Raw genomic sequence first — 10,663 nt, 5'->3', positions numbered from 1 at the left:
GCTATTGAAATTAAGTTTAGATACTATGTTTCATGATTATTATGGAAATCAAGGAAAGATTTCCAAATCATATGTATTTACAAATGCATGGTTACAAAAAACTCTCTTCTTTGGCTTTTCCCCTTCCCTGTATCCATTTATGGAGTCTTTCTGAATCACATGTTATTTTCCCCATTTTTGTTTTACATATTAGTGATTGGTTACTACCTAGTCATGGATACAATATTTTAGTCTTCTTCCTTTGATAAGTGTCTAGTAGACTAATGCCTAGAGGGTCGGTTATGTTCTGTTAATGAGTCAATATTTATTTATTTATTTTGTTTATGTTTATGGATAATGAACATGTTAATCATGATGTAGTCAATGTTTGGCATTTTACTTTATGAATGTTAAGGATAAATGTGCAAAGGTGGCTTGAGAGCCTACATGGACACTTGAGGGTGTTGATAAATGTTTATATGATTCTGTGCATGAGATTATGGCACTTTAATGATATATGTGATGTTTGCACTAACACTATTTATGTTGAGAAGTTCCATAACTTTATAATGTTGCCTGTGGTTGCATGTGTGTGATTACAATGTATGCGTATGTTGATTTAATGTATGCTTCCAAACATGATTATGAATGTTTAATGAGTGAATTGAATGAGCATTGCTTGGGCCTCATGAGCTATACCCGTTTAGGTCCATGCACAGGTCATATCCCACCACAAAATGTGATGTGACACTTATGAAGACCCTAGTTGACTCTGAGGCAAAGAGGATGAGAAACTTAAGATTTTTTGAAGCCTTAGTTGATCCTCAAAGGCTCCTGGTCGAAATACCAGGGCTAGAACTCAAACTTACATGCTTTCGAGAAATGGATTGAGTAGAGGACACTTATATTCAACTATAGAAGCCTTAATTTGAAGATTTGAAGAGCGATAGCTGATCCTAAGAGCCTTGTAGTCAAGCCTAGAGGCTCAACAATGACTAAATTTGTTTCAAACATGTGTCTAACGGCTAGATTCTTCTATAATCCATCTCCAATGGCTCCAAGACTTATCCAAGTATAAAAAGTACCATTTGGAAGCATTTCAATGTGTTCAAGAAGAGAAAAAAGGGCCTAATTATTGATAATCAAAGTCTTGAAAAGAAAAGAGAGAAACCAAGCCAAACCAGGCATTCTTAAGCTAAAACTTCTTTGTGCTTTCACTCTAATCTTTGTATCCATCATTTAGGGATTCTTCCACTTTAGTGCCAACCTAGAAAAATCCACCTCTTAGAGGCACTCTTGTTATTCTTGTAAACGTTCTAACTTAGCCTTGAAAAGTTAGAGTGGGTTATACTTGCTTTTGTTTTTAAAAGGGAAATTGTGGTTTATGCTTGCTCCTGAAGGCAAATTTGTGGTTCCACTATGCTTGATCCCATTAAAAATCACATTCCTTGAGTGAATTTGAAACTCCTTAGCTTTCTAAGGGAGAGGACATATGTATTTGAGAATTCCAAACTTTTATAAATACTTGTGTCTTCATTTTTACTTTTGCTTTCAATTATTGCACTTCATTTCAAGAAAACCCATTTCATAAATTGTTTGTACTTTGATTTATATTCCTCACATATTTGTTTGATTCTTTATGAAAACTCTTTCTACTATCACCAATTATCCATCTCTTGTTGAAAATATTTCTTAGAATATTTTTCTTAAGTTGTTTTTTGTTTGATTTACACTTGAAAAATATTTTAAGCATTTTGAAAAGGAATCGTTTGCCTATGTTTGATTGAATAAACTCGATTAAGATTTGCATATTCATCAAAGTCTTCTTTGGAACTCTTTTTATAAGCTTTGAAAATGATTTTTTGATTTGACATCGATTATCAAGCCTTCATAATCGACTATATATTTGTTCAAATAGTTTTTGAAAAGGGTTTACCAAGGAGAAATACAACCATAATTGACTATTATATTCAACTAAAGCTTTTCAATAGTCGACCACAACTGTTCTCTTCAAAAGCCCCAAGATTTTTAAAGTCCAGTTCTCCACCCATTGGATATTCTTGCCACTTATTTTTTAAGCAACACTTTTAACACCTTCAAATTCTTGAAAATAATGTCATTCAAAATCATTTCATGATGTTTTAGCTAAAAGTAAAGGTGCATAAAAGTTTTGAATGAAATGGAAGTTGAAAACACTTGAAAACCTTGTGAAAAAGGAGTGAAAACTCTATTCAGACTTGAAGTATTATACCTTTTTAAAGGTATCAATGCTTTTACTCTAGAATGTTGCTTGAACCATTAGTATCGATACTGACTCGATAAGTATTGATACTTTCCACATAAAATGCTTCTTAGGCCATTCTGTTTACTAAGTATCGATACTTGTTTTTCAAGTATCGATACCTTACTAGTAAAACCCATATTTTTGGGCACTTTTTTGCATCCTTCAACTCTATTTCACGTCTTATACCCAAGGACAATAATGTAGCCTAAGATTTCACTTGGACTCTGCCATTTATCGTGATTCTCACAACTAATTAGCACATAATTCACTTTTATAACTAGAGCTTAATCTATTCATAAACCTAACCTTTCTAGTCATACTAAACTCATCAAGAAACCTACCAAGGACAATGGTACAATCCCCATTATCTTGGACAATTGAGGATAGTGGTACAATCCCCATTACCTTGGATGTACTGTGTACGAAATTCCTCCCTAACTCATGGCTATATATTGTGAGCTGTTATGCCTTACATCAAGGTTTCCATAAACATATAGAATTTAACATTTCCATAAACTGTAACATCATCAACTCATAATCATATTTCATTGTATCTCATACTCGTAATCATACTTATCTCATATTGTATGTGGTACTACTTCACATACCAAACTCTTAATCATTCTTTACATGCTCATGTACATATCACATAATCATTTCATAATCATATGGGGGGAATGCATACATCCACCTCGGCATTTCATCTAACATGCTTGCATTTTGTACTCAACATACTATCTTGAATTAATTTTGAAGGCAATCATTTGAAAAGGCTTGTCCACCCTTGTTAAAAACTAATACATAATAGAGATATTTACATATGTAATTAGATTCAAAAACTTCATTGAAAACATTGGATTTAAACATAATGATTTAGCATTGTAAAGATAGCATTTAATTCATGCAACACAAACAATACGATAAACCATGCTTAGCTTTACATAATAAAATACTTGCAAGGGTGTATCCATTCACCTTAGAATACTCAACCTCTACCAATACGCGAGCCAATTAACACTTCACTCTACCAAATTCCTTGGAGTTTTGATAGCACCTAAAGCGTAAACAATCAACACAATTGTTACTTAATCTTTAAACCTCGTACTAATCAACTATGCTAATTGAAACTACTAGAGTTCGTTGAATACTAGTTTTCTAGGTTAAAAGCTACTATTCTTTAGTTAACCATCAGTATAAGCACTTAAATCATCATTTTTTTCTTACCTTGGTGAGCCACTAGTGAGAGAAATCTCTAGAAAATCTTAGCTTCATTGAAAGAATACGAAATCTATTGGATTGCTTAAGATCAATACTAAAATCAGGGGTTTGAAAGTTTAAAAGTTGTAAAATGTTACCTTTATTCATTCAAAACTAAAAACCAAGCTTGAAATTTAAAAAAATGGGGTTGCTTTAGTGAGAAAGAACAAGAAGGTTGCTAGAAGTTAAGAGAAAAGTGAGGGAAAGGCAACCAAGGTTGCAAGACATGAAAAAGAAAGTTTTTGGATGAGACAATATTATTTTGCCTATTTTATTTTTGTGTAAACAGCTACAGGTATTGATACTTTTGGGTGAGGTATCGATACTTGTGTTTTTAGGTTTCAAGTTTCAATACATGTTCATCAAATATCGATACTAGTTCTTCAAAATCCATTTTAAAAGTTTCTCGTGTAGCAAGTATTGATACTTATTCTTCAGGTGCCATTACTTTTGTTCTAGAATGGAAAAATACAGTTGAAAAATACTCTCTCTTATTAAACATATACATTCATAACTTGAAAATTTTACTTTTCTAAAGAAAGTTTTCAAGATATTTTGAGTAAAAACACTTTTAAAATGCACACCAAGTAAGATTTACTTTCTCATCATTCATCTAAGGCGAGGGGTTTCACATTCTTCCATCTTAGGAAACTTCGTCCTCGAATTTAATACCTATGAACCTTCATTATTGAATAGGTATGGATATCTCACTCTCATATAGTCCTTAGCCTCCCATATCACCTCTTCCCTCATGTGATTATGCCATTCCACTCTGACCAAGGCTACATCCTTAGAACGAATTTTCTTCACTTTCTTCCTCCTAGTAACTCAAGTCATCTCTTAGTTGTAAAGCCTTGTGTTGGATCATGTGAGATGGATTGAGGTTGTACGTCCAAAGTATTGAAACACGAAACAATAAGCCACAGCGTCAATTCTTTCCAGGATTTCAGGGAATAAGCACCGAGTGAACACTAGAAAAATCCGATGAAAGTGTGAGACAATAAGCCACTGCGTCAACTTTTTCTAGGATTTCAGGGAATAAGCCTGATACTTATCAAACACATTTAGCTCATCATAAAATTCATTTCCATGATCATAAAATGAATATCATAATCAAATGTCTACACCATCACACATATGGAATTTACTTCATAAGTGTATAAATGTTTTTATTGAAATATCATCATTTATAAAACAAATAAACCCATGTTTCCATATCATATGAACATGCATACACACCCTAGATGCTCATATAGGCTCTCAAGCCATCACATGAAAATTTGTTTGAAATTCATTCAGTGGTTACATGTTGTCAATTTTTCATGCAGGTGCACGCTATCGCAAACAATTAATACAGTAGAAGTAAAGTATCATTCCCACAGGGATTTGTTTCTATATTTTCATTAAGTGCTAAAATTTTATAACAAATTAATCTTATTTAAGTAACCAAAAATTAAAGAAAAACTAATCAATAATGAAATTAAAATAAATACTAGAATAACTAGCAGCAATTAAATATAATCAAGAAAAACAATAGACTAAAGACCTATGATTATGGGTTCATTCAACACTTCATCTGATACTAGCTTTTCTTATTATTTATCTTCTTGGGTAGTTTTACTAACCTCGGATCCAAGACTATGTACAAGTCTTCATCGAGATGCTTGCAGAAATGCCTAACTTAATTAGTTCACTATATGTCTATAGGAATCAATTAAATTAACTTCATTAAGCTGGTGTTCTAATTTGGCTATGTATGACAATTTGCGTATGTCTACCCAAATCACTAATCAGATCATCTAAGTGACATGAACATACAGTATTCAAATCTTAGTCTAATCAAAAATCTCTTTGTCGAGTTTCAATTAAAGGGATTAAGAATACATTTGAATAAGTAAGACTATACTCATTCATTATAAATGAAAGAGAAACAAATATTCAAACTACATGTTGAAATCAACCATAATCCTAGAAAAACAAATTAGTTCATGATATCTAATAAAACAATATCCAAAGAAATTTAGGCATGAATTCAAAACAAGAAAATAAGTATTAGACAAAAGAAAGAAATAAACTAATATTAAAGCTTGGTTGATCTTGAATCTCTCTCAATTAATCTTGATTTCTTGCTTGATTCTTAGCTCCAATTCTCTAGAAAAGTTGTTGTCATTCTCTCCCTTGAGTGCTCTAAAAAAGTTCCTTAAATATGTGTAAGGTGCCTTCATTTCTAAACTTCCATCATAAATTTTATTTTGGAAACTAGGGTGGTGCCGCAGCCATGACTCCTTGGCACCACAGCCATGACTCCTTGGCACCTCAACCATCCAGCACCATGACCACGATCTTCCTAATGCTGTAGCTCTAGCTCCCTCAATGCCACGACCATGAGTATCTCAAGGCCGTGGCCTCTAGTCACCATGCTGCCTTGTGCAAAACTGCATCCATCCATCATCTTCCGATGTGATTTTCACCTTTATTTGATCTAATCTAGGTAAAGTGGTAAACATGGAAGTTGTAGCCTGTTATCTTAGCTTTCCAATGGATTAGGAATCAAACCAATTGAACTTTTGGAGCACAAGTTATCTTTGAATTACTATAGCATGTATGAATGAAGTTTTCACCATACTTGTGCTATTCTCATCAAATATCCTACTAAAAACCATGAGAGAAATCAACAATAACTCTTTTTGAAGAAAATTAAAGAAGTATAAAGTAAAATTGAACTAAAATAACTTAAATTAACTACTCAACATGTAATCTAACTTAAACTAGAAAAACACCTAAAAGGGTAAAATTCGAACATAAAATCTCATAGATCTAGCTACTTAGGTCCCCAAAATGTATCAAAATAACTTTATATAATAAAGTTATCACTACAAAACCATGAAACATATCCAACAACATTTAAAACATAACATAGAGATTGACTCATTAGCTGAACTTGACTGGACCCTTTAGGCTTCAAGTGGGCGACTAAAACACCTATCAAAGAAATTTCAAGAGCTCGTATTTGTGACAAGGGTAGCAAGCTAATTACTAATGTGCAAAAACAAGGGAAAAAAAATAGGTGAGTTAGAAAAATTCCATGAGTGTATACGTAAAAGGGACAATATATAGGGGAAGAGATTTTACATAAATCATCATTTGCATAATCATGGAAATAATGAATTTCATATCTTTCCTTTAAATTTTTGGAAATAATGTTGTTCAAAGCCTTTTCATTAGATTTTTAATCAAATCTAAAGTTATATAAACATTTAGATTTAATTGTAAGTAGAAAAACATTGAAAACCTTGTGAAAAAGGAGTGAAAATACTATTATGTACTTGAGATATCAATACTTCTTTGTGAGGTATTGATAGTTTTACTCCAAAATGTTATATGGAATATAGGTATTGATACTTTTTGGCAAGGTATCAATACTTTCTACATAGAATGCTTCTTGGGGCATTTTGTCTTCCAAATATTGATACTTGTTCTTCAAGTATCAATACTTCATTTCTAAAATCCTAGATTTCGGGCTCAAGTATCGATACTTCATTTCTAAAATCCTAGATTTTGGCCACTTTTTAGCTAATACTTGCCCTATATCACTTCTATCTAGTAACATCATCACTATTCATCATTAATACTCAACAATAAACCTATTTCTTGTCTTTATGACTACATAACCTCATAATTATCATGCTAACATTAAAGGTGTAACATCTATCCATAGAATTCAATAAATAATTCCCCAACAATGTCATACATTTATCTATAATATCAACATAGAGCTCATGGTATTTTCACCCCAATCAATGGCAATAATGTAGTGGTAAATCCAATCCACTTAGAGTATTTGATGGTGGTATTTCCACCCTACTCTTTAGCAATATGATGATGGTATTTCCACCCCACTCATTGGCAATATGATGGTGGTAGTTCTACCCCACTCATTGACAATAACATTGTGGTACATTCGCCCACTTTGACTATATGATGTTGGTATTTCTGCCTCACTCATTGGCAATAGCTTAGTGGCATTGTTGGCAACATTTAATGGTCATATCAATATACATCATAACTGTAAGACCTCAACCTCTATAGGCTTGTAACTAGTCATAGACGCCATAATACGGGCTAGGGGTAGTTTCATCATGTCCTCTAATAAGCTCCCAAAAGAAATTTTTATTATATTTTAAGGTCTAAATAGGCGTAAGACCGCATAAATGATGTGTAATGATGAAAATACGAAGAAAACTAGAAGTTTAAATAATTTTCACAATAGGGGTAAAATGGTTATTTTTCACCTCGGGTTAGAATTTTTAAGTTTTCGTAAACCCGAACATTTCTAGACCATTATGGACCTTGTCCTAGTGTCAAAAGAGTCAAAAGATTGCATAGAAGATTGGAAGAGAATAAGCTAATTTGTGGAGGGGCATTTTGGTAATTTAAGTGGAGTGGATAAGCTTGGGCTATAAATATCCCTTTCTTCCAGTAGCTTCTACAATCTCCAATAGCTTTTCTTCTTTTTCTTTTTTTCTTTCATGTTGCTTCCCAACCTCCATGAAAGCTTGATAAGAAAGCTCCACAACCTTCCTCAAATAGCTCCAAATTTCATGTTTTTGGTGCACCAGTTCCATAAACCCTTGTGCTATTCCATTCTCACTTTAAAACCCATAAAAAATCTTGTTTCCATACTCTCTCTCACTAGTTAGGTGTTTTAGAGAGAGAAAGAGGAAGCTTTACAATAGTTTGGAGAATCGTTGGAAAGAATTTCAAAGTTTTAAAGCTATTAAGGTTCCAACGAAGCCACACCGTGCCAATTGGACCATTAAGGAAGTTAGAGTCGGTTAAAAGCTCAATAAACACCGGTGAGTGGACTTGCATTTCAAAAACTATTTGGGAATGTAAACTTATTTGCACTATATACTTGAATGATCTTATTTAACTTTCTTTAAAAACAGTGCTTTGGGAACAAGCCTTTGATAAATTGATTTTATGTTGTGACATGCGGCTGTTATGGATGGTTGAACTACTACACTATGTTGATATATATATACGAATAATGTTGTGTAATGATATTGACCCGGCTATGTGCGAGTAGGAGGGCGCATAAGCCGTTGCTGACCTGGCTTTGTGTGAGTGGGAGTGCACATAAGTTATTGCTGACCTGGCTATGTGCGTGTGGGAGTGCGCATAAGCCGTTGCATATGAGATGATGATGATGGGAGGGTGTACATGATGATTGATATATATATATATACATATATGGTATATGGTTGTAATGCAAAAATGTGAGCATTTGAATTATTGAAATTTGGGAGTTTGTATGTGTTACATGTTGCTTTTGTTATTTTAACAGGATGGCTTTGATTTAAGGGAAAAGGAAACCTTTTTCTTGATGTTCTGATTCTCGTTGCAGCGAAAAAGTCTCAAGTTTTTGGAAGGTGGCTAGCCAAAAAAAAATACTATAGCATTCTTGCTGCAGTGAGAAAGTTTTTGTCTTGCGGTAGAAATTTCGCTGCAGCGAGATTTATTCTCGCTATAGTGAAAATTTTTCTATTTTATCTCACATTTTGATCAATTGTTGCCCTATTTTCCACTTCTTTGCTACCATATTTGAGCATGGATTTCCAACATTAAGGAATAAATGAATTAAGCTTCATATGAGGAGGTTTGGTGAGAAATCCCCAACCAGTCAAGAAACCCTCAGTTAATTGATAATTTAAATCAAGTGTCGTTACAACGGAAAGGCATTCTCACTTTGACCTGATTCACATGAATGCTATTAAAGTTTTCACTCTTCAAATCTTTTGTTGAACATGGACCCTTTCATAAAGTGATTTACTCATGTGGGGTTTACATGAGGGGTTTTAATAAGAACAAAAACAAATTGTATTGTTTTGAAAAAGAATGCATCATGATTTCGTTAAACATTCCTTATGGTATGCTTGTTCCCTTTCTTGTTCACTCATTGGGTTTATACTCACCGTTTCCAACTTCATGTTTTTAGATCATGAGGCAGCCGGTAACTAGGACGAGGTGTCCTCGTAGACTTGTATCCATCTTTTGGTAGGTGTCTCGGTATTCAGTAGCTATACATTCGTCCGAGTCTTTTCGCTAGAAGTCGAGTATTCTTTTGGGGTGTATAGACAAACCTAATGTAAATTATTAAGATACATGTTGTAGACAATGTATATACACTTCTTTGGTATGCCATTATGAGGTGGATATGTTTAATATTATTTTGATCCTAAGTTATGAAATGTGACTTAGCAGTTTATGATGGAATGATGAACTCATTAGATTAATAGGCTTGCTTAGGCTTAGTGGACTACATCCATTGGGCCCATGCACCGGTCATGGCTCGAAATTTTGGTAATGACAATGTTGGTATTAGAGCCCTAGGTTTGTCTAGGTCCTAGGATTCCTTTTGTTGATCCAACGGAAAGTCGGGTCTTTATGTGGGAACTTCGGTTATGAAGTGTGAACTGCGGCACATTTTACGACCAAGGGACCGCATAGATTCCCTATCTTAGAAACCACCTTTTACCTTAAGTATGATTATAAAATGTGTTTAATAATATGTGTTCACTCTTGTCTAGGTAAGAATACCTCCTAAGACATGAGCCGCCTCAAGACGGATAGGGGAGCAAGATGCTCTTGATGAGTTGACAAATAGGCCATGGGCATCTACCCTTAGGGGGCGAGGTAGACGTGGCAAGGCCACTAGGCCAGTGAGGATGGATATGCCTGTGAGTAGTGAGAAGAAAGATAGTCTTCGGGTGGTATAGATAGACAACCAACCGGGGGTATTACCATTGAGGATTTGGCGGTAGGCCTATAGGGAGTCAACTGGGTTGTAGAGATGATGGCGACCCGTATGGAGGATATACAGAGGGTAGTAGAGGGGAGACCTACAATACAAGAATCCCCTAACTCCCAAGGCCAGGCCGATCGCCAACATCATGAGGTTGGAAAGGGACATCTAGATATTTCTCATTCTGATTTTCTCAAGCTTAAGCCTCCGTCATTTTCAGGGTCTGATGCATCGGAGAAACCCCAGGCTTTCTTAGATAAGATGAAGAAGATTTGTAAAGCCTTGGGATGTTCCAGTGCTCGATCAGTCGAGTTAACCACCTTCCGACTAGAGGACGT

Source organism: Theobroma cacao, chromosome 3, assembly GCF_000208745.1.
Source record: "Theobroma cacao cultivar B97-61/B2 chromosome 3, Criollo_cocoa_genome_V2, whole genome shotgun sequence".
NCBI classification, from domain to species: Eukaryota; Viridiplantae; Streptophyta; class Magnoliopsida; order Malvales; family Malvaceae; genus Theobroma; species Theobroma cacao.
The sequence above is the reverse complement of the archived record's forward strand: the minus strand, read 5'-3'. Positions refer to the sequence as shown.